We start from the raw sequence: 13,604 nt of genomic DNA, 5'->3' as shown, positions 1-13,604 counted from the left end.
TCCACCCTATACCTGTAACCCAACAACTCCCCCTTAACCTTACTTTTTAGGACACTACGGGCAATTTAGCATGGCCAATCCACCTAACCCGCACATCTTTGGACTGTACTTATACCCCATCCTCGGAGGCGGGGCCTACTTGCCTCTCAACCAATTGGAGAGCAGTCACATGACTAGTCCCAACCAATCGGATGAGAGGCACATGACCAGCCAGAGCCAATGGGAAGCCAGTGCTCTGCACCAATGGCAGTGCTCATATCCGTACCACCACATATTCCCCCTCCCCTCCCTATGCCCCCCCCCCCATCTCCCGATTTCCCATGTGAAGCGATCCCTCGGGTAGTGGTTTGCCTTTTGTCGTTCGGGGGGGTGGTGCGAGGTGTTTCCTCACCACCCCCCACCCCCCTCCCCTCGTCGGATCATCGGCGTGCTGCCGCTCCTTGCCAAGGCCCCTTATTGCTTCCCCTGTTGTCGCTACTCCAGCCTGCATTCCAAGACAAATCTGTTTGCCTCGGCGGGGGCTGTGAAAAAATGTTCATTGCCTTGGTATGTGACTCAGAGCTTCACTGCGTACAGCATACCAAAGCATACTCCATTCTTATACGGGGCTGTTTTTGCCCTATTGAACTAAGCCCGTTTCCTGACCAGGTCCCTCCAATGTCCTGGTATATCCTAATACCATGTCCTTCCCAGTGGCAGTTCTTGGCCTGACTGGCCCAGCGCAAGATTCTTTCTCGGTCTTGGTACTGGTGCAGTTTGGCTATAACTGCCCTCGGTTGCTCCCCGGCTTTGGGTTGCAGGCGCAGCAACCGGTGTGCCCTGTCCATTTCTGGTGGGTTGGGGGAAGTTTTCCTCCCCACTAGGTTGCCCAGCATCTCGGCCACGTATACCGTGGGGTCCCCGCCTTCAATACCCTCCGGTAGGCCCACAATCTTGATCTTCTACCTTGCCCTTCAGACTGCCCTGCACCGTGACCAACCTCACCACCTCTTTCTCTAGCGCCACGATCCAATCGCTCTGGTCAGTTGCGGTCTTTTCCATGTCCTTGATGGTAGCCTCTGGGGCTTCCAGTCTCTTCTCCGCTCTGCTCAGGGTGAGCTGTATTTGAGCCAGATCTCAGCCACTGCATCCTTCACCGTAGCCTCAATGTCCGCTGTTACCTCCGCCTTTATCTCATGCTGGTGCTCCCTCAGTGCCTCGGTGAAGGATGCCTTCCAGTTCCCCCCTGCAGCGGGAGAGATTTGTTCCTGTCTGTCCCGCTCTTTTTCTCTTACGTTCCGCCACCTTGTGCGCCGGTTGGCTCATCCGAGTGTGGACGCCTCTGGCCCCTTCTACTCCTGGTCTCTGTTCTGCCTCTAGTTTAGCATCCTTCGGGCATTTTTGCTTATATTTCCCTCACTTTCTTCCTTCCTCTGTCCTATTAGAGTTGGGGAAAGGATTGCTGCGTCTTTTTGGTGAATTATCGTTGCAAAGTGGCTATTTTTCAGCTCCACAGGAGGAGAGCCACCTAATGTGCCACTGCTCAGCACATCATTGTCATCGGAAGTCCATTGCAGTGTTAATGTGAGCCTACAGACAGTGACACTAATAAAGATTATTATTATGGTGACATCTCTCTGGCCGCTGGCCACTACAACACTCCCGGCTCCCCTGCACACACACTCTTAGAGCCCAGTGGTAGTGGCCACACTAAAGACCTAGAACCAGTTCAGGCACCACTTCAAGCTTGGCGGTATGTCTATAGAGGCCCCTATCTGTAACAATTATAGATTTACACTGGCGAATATAGACGCCATGCTTGGAAGGTGGAGGGAGGACAGAGGGGTATTGAGAGTAAAGGACATATATGGAGACGGTAGGCTGACGACCCTGGGGGAACTCTTGGAGAAGCTCGAACTCCTGAAAGGGAAAGAGCTCAGATAACTGCAGCTGTACGAATTTCTCCCCAAGGAGACAAAAATGTTCCACCAGCTACCAGATAGAAACTTTTGGACACAATGGTAGGGCTGGACCGAGTAAGGGAGGACAAGTGTGGCAACATATACGGACAACTCATAGAAATGATCAGGACCCCACTGGATGAGACCAGATGGAAATGGGGAGAAGAGATGGGCATGGAGATAGCAGGAGGACTCTGGACCCGAGTACTGCACAGGATCAACTCCAACTCCTCATGCGCCGGGCTCAGTCTAAAGCAGCTCAAAGTGGTGCATAGAATGCACCTTACTGAGACACAAATGAACGGTTCTTCTTGGAGTTGGAGGGTAAGTGTGAGCGGTGTCAGGGGGGCTCAGCCAACCACTCCCACATGTTCTTTTTAAAAAATTAATTTACAGCATGTTGGCATGCTGATTAGGGCATCACTTATTGCCAAACCTTAGTTGCCCTTCAGAAGGTGGTGGTGAGTTGCCTTCTTGAACCGCTGCAGTCCTTCAGGTGTAGGTACACCCATTGTGCTGTTAGGGAGATTGTTCCAGGATGTTGCCCCAGCGACAGTGAAGGAATAGCAATATATTTCCAAGTCAGGGTGGTGAGTGACTTGGAGGGGAACTTCAAGGTTCCACGTATCTGCTGCTCTTATCCTTCTAGATGGTAGTGGTTGTGAGTTTGGAAGGAACCTTGGTGAGTTACTGCAGTGCATCTTGTAGATGGTACACATGGCTGCCACTGTTCGTCGGTGGTGGAGGGTTTGAATGTTTGTGGAAGGAGGAGCAATCAAGTGGGCTGCTTTGTCCTGGATGGTTTCGAGCTTCTTGAGCGTTGTTGGAACTGCACTCATCCAGGCAAGTGGAGAGTCTTTCATTACATTTCTGACTTGTGCCTTGCAGATGGTCGACATGCTTTGGGAAGTCAGGAGTTACTCTCCATAAGATTCCTCGACTTTTACCTGCCCTGGTAGCCACAGTATTAATGTGGCTAGTCCAGTTCGGTTTCTGATCAATGATAACCCCCAGGATGTTGATTTAGTGATGGTAATGCCATTGAATATCAAGGGGTGGTCGTTAGATCGTCTATTGTAGGAGAAATTCATTGCCTGACACTTGTGTGGCGTGAATGTAACTTGCCACTTGACAGCCCAAGCCTGGATATTGTCCAGGTCTTGCTGCATTTGGACATGGACTGCTTCATTATCTGAGGTGTCGCAAATGGTGCTGAATATTGTGCAAACATTTGCAAACAACCCCACCTCAGACCTTATTATAGAAGGCAGATCATTGATGAAGCAGCTGAAGATGGTTGGTTCCTAAGCCACTACCCCGAGGAACCCCTGCAGTGATATCCTGTGCGCCACTTCTCCTGGGGTTGGGGGGGGGGAGTGGACAGAAAGCACATAGTGTCGGGTAGTCGGATGCATGTAGCAAGGGGGTGGATAGCTGGTGGCCTTCGTGGCCTGGACACCGGCCATGGTGGCCGGTATGGTTGCCGGCATGTGTCATAAGGTGGGATGCATGCACACTGCTGGCGGGTGGGGTCCAGGGTTGGATGGTGTCGTTTAACGTTCTTATACTGACACTGTCATCCCATTGTACAGTGGAATAGCCTCACGTTTAAACACATTTGGTGATGTTACGCCTATCTTCAGAAAGTGCAAGTTGTACGCTAAGAGTAGAAGAGAGTTTTGTTGTTTTTGTATCCTGCGATGTCTTCAGGATCTTCATCATTCTTCTTCTTGTCTTCCAGAGTAATTCAAATCTCAGCAATTGATTACCTTCTTCATCATTTGTGCAGCAGTGAATGCCGCAACTGTGAAATTCTTTGCTGAAGTTAAAGTTGTCCATCTTCTGGACAATGCTCGGCACAACATCGAGGGCCAAAGGGTCTGTTCTGTGCTGTACTCTTCTATGTTCTATGTTTTCAGGCCATCCCTCAGATGGCAATAGATTCCAGAGAAAATGGTAGTTTCTCCCCTTCCTATTCAAGATTGTGCGATTGTACATATCCTGATCTTCTCTCTTGAATCTGTCTTTAATTGAAAGGTTTTCACAATCCTTTCAGTCAGGTCAGTGTCGAGATCGCAGTCCAGTTACCAGCAGTCGAAGGAACCTGCTATCCCACTCCGCCAATGTGTTTGTTTTCTAAGAAAAAAGACAAGTAACTACATACATTCGCAATGTCCGCCAAGAGAGCCAAGTGGGAGATTGAAGCCCTTTTTAAAGTCACCATAGGCTGCTTTCCCCTTTGAGGGGGAGAGCTGACTAGTAGTGATTTAACTTAAGGATCACCACACCTCAGGCAAGGGGGCAGGTTGAGAAGTCGGTGCTTTCATAAATAACCTTTGCCAGTATGGGAATTAAACCCATGCTGGCGGTCTTACTCTGCATCATGAACCATCTGTCCAGCCAACTGAGCTAAATTGGGCAGCGTGATAGCATAGTGGTTAGCACAATTGCTTTACAGCTCCAGGTTCCCAGGTTTGATTCCCGGCTTGGGTCATTGTCTGTGCAGAGTCTGCACATTCTCCCATGTGTGCGTGCGTTTCCTCCGGGTGCTCCGGTTTCCTCCCACCGTCGAATGATGTGCAGGTTAGGTGGATTGGCCATGCTAAATTGCCCTTAGTGTCCAAAATTGCCTTTTGTGTCGAGTGGGGTTACTGGGTTATGGGGATAGGGTGGAGGTGTGGGCTTGGGTAGGGTGCTCTTTCCAAGAGTCGGTGCAGACTCGATGGGCCGAATGGCCTCCTTCTGCACTGTAAATTCTATGATCTATGATCTATGATCTAGACTGTCCCCCCCGGAAGCCCTTTTTAAGAGCTGTTTGGAGGGGCTAGATAGAATCTGTAACAGTGTAAGGTTTACAGTTTTGGAATATATAATGTAAATAGTTTATCAAAAGATGGCAGTTTGAGATTTTACTTGAGAGATGTAGAGTAAGGGTTAATGAATATAAGTGTTGTAACTGTGATGTCAACAATCAGATAACTGAGAAGCTCCAAGAAATCTAGGAGCAGAAGGGTATGTCTCCTGAATACCAGGTGTTTACCCTGAGGTCTTTATAAATAGTTCTTAATGAAAGGTTTGACTTAAATTACACTGAATATCTCAAGTCTGATAAAGGGAAGCAAAGCCTCTTCAAGGTTGGGTAAGCCAGGAAAAAGCAATATGAGTTAAAGCTCAATAGCATTCGGCAACAACATCAAAAGACATCGAGCGGGATATTCCGACCCTCTCATAGTGTGTTTTCTGGTCCTCGAGGTCACCTACCATTGGTTGGGATTGTCTGGGGGATTTTACATGGCCTGCACACTTCACCGCCAGTAAACCCATCGCGGGGGGCTCGCCATTGTCGGATCAGAAGATCCCATTGACGGAAAGGGCTCGCAATTCTGCCCAACAAAGCAGCGGGAAAATGCATGCAAAGAGGTGGGGAGGGGGATAAAGAGATAGTCAACAATTTAATTAACAAAGTAAATGAGGCACCATTGAGAAGTAACAGCAGTGGAATTAAATTGAAAAGTATATAATGAAATAAGAAAGCGACCAACTCACCATGGCTCCTTAACAGCATCTTATAAACCTGTGATCTCGACCAGATTGAGGACAAGGGCAGCAGTCACATGTACCTGATTTCCGAGATCCAGAAGCTGGCGGACAATGTGGCCCGAGACAGCAAGAGGATCCACATCTTCCTCCACTACCTGTTGCTTGCCATCCTCCATGACGAGCAACTCAACAAACTGCAGGCAGGAGCCACCATAGTCTGGGATGGGCCCAACATCCAGGCCATGCTCCTGCCCAAGAAGACTGGATGTCCCGACAAGGTTTACACCAGAAGGGGAAAAATCAGAAAAAAGTAAAGACAATTTTTAAGAAAAAATATACTGCCCAATACATGGCTAAAAACTACAATTTTGCAGTAGCCCCCAACCCCATCCTCAATTCTTCACTGACTCCACTTTCCACACCGTATGTCAGCAATGTCCAGCACCCAGTTCTGATACCTTAGAACCTCCATCTCCCCCTCAGGCCTGACAGAAATGTACCTACATGGGACTATGTACCAACCACTACCCCAATCTCGGGGCTAGACCCCGATACCTTTCAAGCCTCAGTCCTTTTCCCCTTCTTCTCAAGCTTTGAGCCTTTTCTCCCCCTCCATAAGCACATCTCCCACCAGTCAGTGCCCACTCCCCTCCAGACTCATCTCACTCTCTCGATCCCCATTCCCCGCTTTCTTCCGCCCACAGCTGTTTAGGGGCTGGTTTAGCACACTGGGCTAAATGGCTGGCTTTTAAAACAGACCAAGGCAGGCCAGCAGCACGATTCAATTCTCATACCAGCCTCCCCGAACAGGCACCGGAATGTGGCAACTAGGGGCTTTTCACAGTAACTTCATTTGAAGCCTACTTGTGACAATAAGCGATTTTCATTTTCATTTTCATTTCATTTTCAGCTTCCGTGTCTCTCCCCAACACGCCCACTGTCCCTTCACCCTCTCTCTCTCTGTCTTTCCCCCAGTCGACCTTGTCTCTTCCCCAGACCTCCTCTCTTCCCCACAGCCGTTATCTCTCTCGCCCCCAGCCTTCTATCTCTCACTGATCTCCCTTTTCTCTCACTTCCCCACAGCTCCCCACCCTCTGTCCACAGACACTCCTATCTTTCTACACAGACCCTCTCACTATCTGTCTCCCCTGAGATCCCCTCTCCCCCAGCATCCTGTCTCACTCTCCGGCTCTTTTTCTCATTTTTCTTTCCCCATCGCTCTCTGTCTTCCTCTCATTGCTCCCAATCTCCGCAATCCAAAACTTATCTCCCCTGAGATACCACACAGGCCAGTAAGAAGCTGAACAGGCCTCTGACATCGTTTACAGTTGGCCCCAATGTCACTTCCACTTCCACCAGTTTCTGACCTGGAAGTGAGTGGGGGAGATGTTCAGGAGAAGGGGGCATGGGGGGGGGGGGGGGGGGGGGGGGCGGTGGGAGGGCGGCATCTGCTCAGACTTGAAGTCAACATCTGCTGGTTCAGAACGTTACGTGGGACCAACCAAAGCAGCTGATTGGTGAGTAAGTCCAGATGAGTTATCAATCATTTAATGTAATTCATTACTTAATACTAAGCAGGGATGAAAAAATAAATAAAAAAGAGTATAGAATAGTACCATACAATTATGATAGAAGTGTTAGGTAAGAAACAAGGTTCCTAGCTAATATAAATAAAGCCCCAAGCTAAAATAATTTATTTTGAAGGAGTAAGTAGCTTAATCTGGAGGGACATTATAGCTGGAGACCCCAGACAAGTGGTATGCTCCTCCTGCACAATGTGGGAAATGAGGGATGCTTCCAGTGTGCCTGGTGACCATGTGTGCAGATGGTGTGTCCAAATGCAACCTCTAGCTCACCGGAATTCAGAGCTGAAGCGATGGGTGGGCTCATTGTGGAGCTTCCATAATGCTGAGAAGTCATGGATAGCACGTGTAGTGAGGTGGTCACATCGCAGGTGAGGATTGCACAGGCAGAAATGGAATGGGTGACCATTAGAAAGAGTAAAAGACTCAGGAAGGTAGTTCAGGAGTCCCCTGTGGTCATCAACTGCTGAAACAGAAATACTGCTTTGGATACTGTTTGGCGACATGGCCTCTCAGGGAAAGCAACAGCAACTAAATCGTGAATCAAGGATGATATTGCCTCCCGAATCCGGGATGTCACAGAACGGTTGCAGAGCATTCTGGGGAGGAAAGGTTAACAACTAGTGATCGTAATACACATTGGTACCAACGACATAGGTAAAGTAAGGGATGAGGACTTGCAAACCGAGTACAGGAAGTTAGGAGATAAACAAAAATGCAAGACCTCAAATGTAGTAATCTTAGGTTTACTCCCAGTTCCACGCACTCGAGAGAGCAAGGATAAGAGGGCAGATAAGATGAATGGATTGTTGGAGAAATGGTGTAGCCGGAAGGGATTCAGATTCTTGAAGCACTGGGACCGATCCTGGGGTAGGTGGGACCTGTCCAAATCAGTTAAGTTGCACCCGGAGAGAGCTGGGACCAATGTCCTTCAGGGGGCTTTTAATAGTTCTGTTGGGGCGTATTTAAACTAGTGAGGCAGGGGATGAGGTCCCAGGAGTAGGATCAGATCGGTCAAATTCAGATAATGAAAATGGAGGTAGCACGTTAGGTAGTGATGTGGAATATGTAGTGATAGACTTGGACAAGCAAAGGTTAAAACGTGACGAGCCAGGGAAAATGGTGGGGTTGAACTGTTTCTACTTCAATGCAAGGAGTATTTCAAACAAGGTAGATGAGTTAAGGGCACAGGTAGACACATGGCAGCAGGATGTTTTTACTATAACTGAAACCTGGCTAAAGTAGGGGCAAACATTGGCAGCTCAATATCCCTGAATACAGAGGTTTCAGGCTGGATAGAGTGGGAGATAAAAAAAGAAGTGGGAGTAACACTACTGGTTAAAGAGTTAATTCCAGTTCTGAACAGGGACTAAATAGATCAACAAATGAGGCTTTATGGGTTGACCATAGAAATAAAAAAAGAGGCAGTGTCAGTACCGGGAGTGTACGCCCCCCCAAATAGTGAAAGGAGTTGAAGATCAAATATGTCGGCAAATTTCTGCCTGTACGAACAAGAGGGCAATAATAGTAGAGTCTTTAACTATCCCAATATCAACTAGGATTCAAACAATATAAGTGGAACTGAGGAAGGAAAATGTGTGCATTGTGTCCAGGAATTTTTTTTTAACCACGTAGTGACAAACCCAACAAGGAGAGATACAATTCTAGACCTAGTCTTGGGGAACGAATAAGCGCAGGTGGGTGAAGTGACAGTTGGTGACCACATTGGGGATAGTGATCACAGTTCAATATTACCATGGAAAAGGACAGAGATAAAGCGGGAATCAGGGGCGTGAATCTCCCAGGCCGCGCCGGAGCGACCTTGCCGTCGTGAACTCCATCGAGTTTCACGACGGCCGAAACAGCCCCGAGCCGACAGATTCTGGCCCCGGAAATGGGCTAGTATCGGGGCCGCGAGGAACACGGGGGGCGTGGTGTGAAATGCACGCGTTAGCGCGCGACACCCAAATGACGCCGCGCTGCATCTTAAAGGGCGCGATCTGCGCACGGAAGGACCCGGAGCAGAAGAAGGAGGGAGATGCCCTGATGTTTCGGGACACGGACCCGGAGACCCTCCTCGATGAGGTGGAGCTGCGCAGGGGCATCCTCTGCCCAAGACGAGGGCATCGCCACCCATCTAGCGCAGTGCGACGGGCCTGGCGTGAGGTTGGCATGGCAGTGAGTGCTGTGGGCAGACCCCTCGGTCCGGGGAACAGTGCCGAAAGAAGCTCCACGACTTCACCAGGGCTGCCAGTGTAAGTGCCACGAGGGTGCCCCCGGGTCACAGCCATCCCCAACCCCCAATGGACCTCATCATCCCCTCCCCCCACCCCGGGCACGAGGGGGAGGGGGAGCGAGAGTGAGTGGAGGGGGATAAACAAGGTTGTAACAGACCCACATGAGCGCTGCGACCCCCTGGAGAGATGCCATGGTGTGGCTCCAACTTTCCCCCCCACCCAGCATTAATGTAGCATATATCTGAACGCCCTGATGGTACCCGCCTAATTGTGATGCTCTATCCATGTGCCCCCCCCCCAAACAGGACAAGACTGCTCACAACAACCGGGAGCGTACGAGAACCAGAGGGGGTTCGTCCGTGCTGCACCCCCTAACAGCTTTTGAACAGAGGGCACTGGACCTCGCTGGGGGATCCGCCACCAGGGAGGTCACGCAACGAGAGGTTGGAGGCGCAGAAGCAAGTGAGACAACCCTGCATGGCCCCCCCCCCTCCCCCGAGCCCATCCTCTCTCCCCTCACACTCTGCCCACTGGACCACCCATCCTCTCTCCCCTCACACTCTGCCTACTGGACCACCCATCCTCTCTCCCCTCACACTCTGCCCACTGGACCACCGTACACCAGGCTGAGCGTGTCTAACGAACCCCGTTTCATTCTGTTCCCCAGGGCCAGCCGCCGAACGTCCTGAGCCGTCTCGTACAACACAGAGACAACCATCCGCAACGTCACCCGCACCTAGGATCACACGCCAGAGGGTGGCAGGAGGTCGGCCAGGAGGGCCATCCTCTTATTCCGGGACTCTGGAGGGGGACGTACAGAGGGCGGACAGTGACGACAATCATGGCTGTGCGTTGCCCGAAGGTCGGGCTATGAGACAACACAGTGACGGGGACAGGACGGGGACAGTGGACTTCGACGCACAGAGGACGGCCACACAGTCAACAGAGTCACCCGGTGTGAAACTTTACATGGGCCGGGTGTGCCCTGCGCCGGGCCATGAGTGGAACCAGGACACACTGGACTTACTGACGGACGAGGACCTAGAGCTTGCGGCACTGCTGTCTCCCACACCATCCACCATCCCAGAGATACTCATCTAAGTTGGGCAAATAAGTGATGAGGCTCCTGGGTCACGGTCTGGTGTGCACCACACAGCCGAGCCGGTACAGCAGGTAGAGTTTGGAGCAGCCGAGGGGCTGGACGGTTGGAGGGCAGCCCAGGCCCAGCATCCAGCTGCCGCCCAGACGGTTCCCCGGTTCCTGGATTTACTCGACCCACCCGGAGACCCGATGCATTTGGAAACCCAGGGACACAATGATGGGATGAGGGCCGTCTTCCAGCAGCTGCAGACGCAGTTGGAGGAGTCCATCCGTGTCCAGGAGCAGGGAGTGGTGCCGCTCATGGCAGCCACCCAGGCCGACACTGCACGGGTGGCGTCCGCGGTCGAGGCAATGGGAGAAACGGTTTTGGCCATGGGTCAGGTTCTGCAAGGCGCTGGGCTTAATGTGCACGCTTCATCCATGGCCCAGGAGAGGGCTGCCCTCTCACAGGTAGCCATGCGCCAGAGCCAAAACGACATTGCCGCTGCGCTCCAGGCCCTGGCCGAGTCTCACTGGGTCATGGCCCAGTCCCAGCAGGCCATGGCACAGTCCCAGCAGTCAGTTGCGGAGAGCATCGACCACCTGACGCACGTGCTGGATGGCATAGCGCACTCACAGGTTGAGGTCGCACAGTCCCTGGCGGGAATATCTCACTCCCTGGACTCCGTCTCTACGAACATTCGGACCCTGGTCGATACGGTTGCAGGCCTCCAGGACTGGCAGCGCCAGGTGTCGGTGGGGCGATGGGGCACGTCTCTGATCGCACCTCAGTCCCACAGTGAGGCCCGGGGGCCACCGGACTCCCCAAGGGAGGAGGAGGTCCTGGGGCCCGTCCCATTAACTCCATCACGGGGCATCCCTGAACGCTCCCCCTCCCCCCTCCCACCCCCCTCCCCCCTCCCACCTCACTCCCCCCCACCCCCCTCCCCCCATTGGCCGCAGCGTTCTCGGGGGAGCCTTCCCCAGTCTGCGGAGACTCCGGGACAGTCCGCTCACCTCCTCAGCAGGTGTGAATGGCGATGGCGTGAACTGGGGTCACACCATCGGGACTTCGGCCCATCCGGTCTGGAGAATAGCGGGGGTACCGGAGAATCGCCATTTTGGGTGTCTCGGGCGATTCTCCGGCTTGCACCGCGTGGAACCCGACGGGACCGATTTTGCCTTTTGAGAGAATCGCGGGAACGCGTCGAACCGGCGTCGTGTGAAAAACTGGCGTGGCCCACAATTCTCCAACCGGCGCGGCCTTGGAGAATCGCGCCCAAAAGCTTTGAACTGGGCGGAAGGCAAATTTTGCAGAAATTAGAAGGAACCTTACTGATGTGGACTGGGCAGCACTGCTGGAGGATAAATCAATGGAAAACCAGTGGGAAGCACTAAAAATGGGTAGCACAGTGGTTAGCAAAGTGTCAGGGTCCCAGGTTCGATTCCTGTCTGTCTGTACGGAGCCTGCACCTTCTCCCCGTGTCTGCGTTGGTTTCCTCCGGGTGCTCCGGTTTCCTCCCACAAGTCCCGAAAGATGTGCTTGTTAGGTAATTTGGACATTCTGAATTCTCCCTCTGTGTACCAAGCAGGGGCTGTAGTGTGGCGACGAGGGGCTTTTCACAGTAACTTCATTGCAGTGTTAATGTAAGCCTACTTGAGACAATAATAAAGATCACTATTATTATCCTCAATTTCTGTGAGTGGGCTACAACACTTTATGGCAGCTGCAAGCTTTTGTGAATATGTGCAGTCATCAACTGGGGATGGCATAAGGGTGCAGCAATGTGATCATCAAGATAGTGTGTGGTGACTCGGGGATTTTCACAGTAACTTCATTGCAGTGTTAATGTAATCCTACTTGTGACAATAATAGAGATTATTATAAAGATGATTAAAAAGCGCAATCTTAAATGTACAAAGTAGACATGTCCCCTCCAAAAATAAGAGTGGTACTTCCAAATCCAGAATTTCTTGGTGGTCTAATGAATACAGGGGAACATCAAACAGAAAAAGAAAGCGTACGATAGGCACAAAGAATTAAGCACTGCAGATAGCCCAGATGAGTATAGGAAGTGTAAGGATGAAGTCAAAAAGGAAATAAGGAAATCAAAAGAGGGCAGGAAAAAAGGGTTAGCAAGTTAAAGAAAACCAAGGATGGTTTATCATTTAATTAATGGTAAAAGGTTAGTTAAGGAAATAATGGGACCCATCAGAGATGAGGAAGGGAATTTGTGTGTAGTTGCAGAGGCTGTGGGAAGGGTACTAAATTAATATTTTGTCTCTGTGTTTACAAAAGAAATGGATGATGCAGATATAGTAGTCCAGGAGTAACACTTTGAGATATTGGATGGGATAATTATAAGGAAAGAGGAAGTGCTCGAAGGCTTGAAAGCCTCGAAAGTTGATAAATCGCCAGGGCCAGATGGATTGTTTCCAAGGCTACTGAAGGAGGTCAGGGAGTAGATAGCAGATGCTTTGAGAATGATTTGCCAATCCTCACTAGATTCAGAGGAGGTACCAGAGGACTGAAAAAATGCAAACATGGATCCATTGCTTAAAAATGGATCAAAGAAAATGCCACACTATTATAGGCCAATTAGTCTTACATCAGTGGTGGGCAAATTAGTAGAATCAATCCTGAGAGATAGGATTAACTGTCACATAGAAAGGCATGGACTAGTCAGAGATAGTTAGCATGGATTTGTTAAAGAAGGGTCTTACCTCACAAATTTGATTGAATTCTTTGAGGAAGTGAAAAGAAGGGTTGATTAAGGTAGTGCAGTGGATGTTGTGTACATGGATTTTAGCAAGGTGTTTGACAAAGTACCACATGGCAGATTGGTCAAGAAGGTGAAAACCCATGGGATACAGGGCAATGTGACAAACTGGATGAAAAGTTGGCATAATAACAGGAATCAAAGGGTAATGGCCAATGACTGCCCTTGCAATTGAAAAGTTACCAAGTGGTGTTCTGCAGGGACCCTTACTATTTGTGTTACATCTTAGCGATTTGGATGTGAACGTGGGGAGCAAGATTGGGAAATTTGCAGATGCCACAAATGTTGTCCGAGTGGTGAACAGTGCAGAGGATAGCTATAGGTTAGTGGAGTGGAGGTGTACAGCATTATGAGGGGATGAGAATTCTAGAACCAGGGGACATAGATTGAAGATAAGTGGCAGAAGGTGTAGAGGTGATCTGAGGAAAAGCATTTTACGCTGAG

Source organism: Scyliorhinus canicula, chromosome 9 (assembly GCF_902713615.1).
Source record: "Scyliorhinus canicula chromosome 9, sScyCan1.1, whole genome shotgun sequence".
Taxonomy (NCBI): domain Eukaryota; kingdom Metazoa; phylum Chordata; class Chondrichthyes; order Carcharhiniformes; family Scyliorhinidae; genus Scyliorhinus; species Scyliorhinus canicula.
This window is presented reverse-complemented; position numbering follows the sequence as displayed.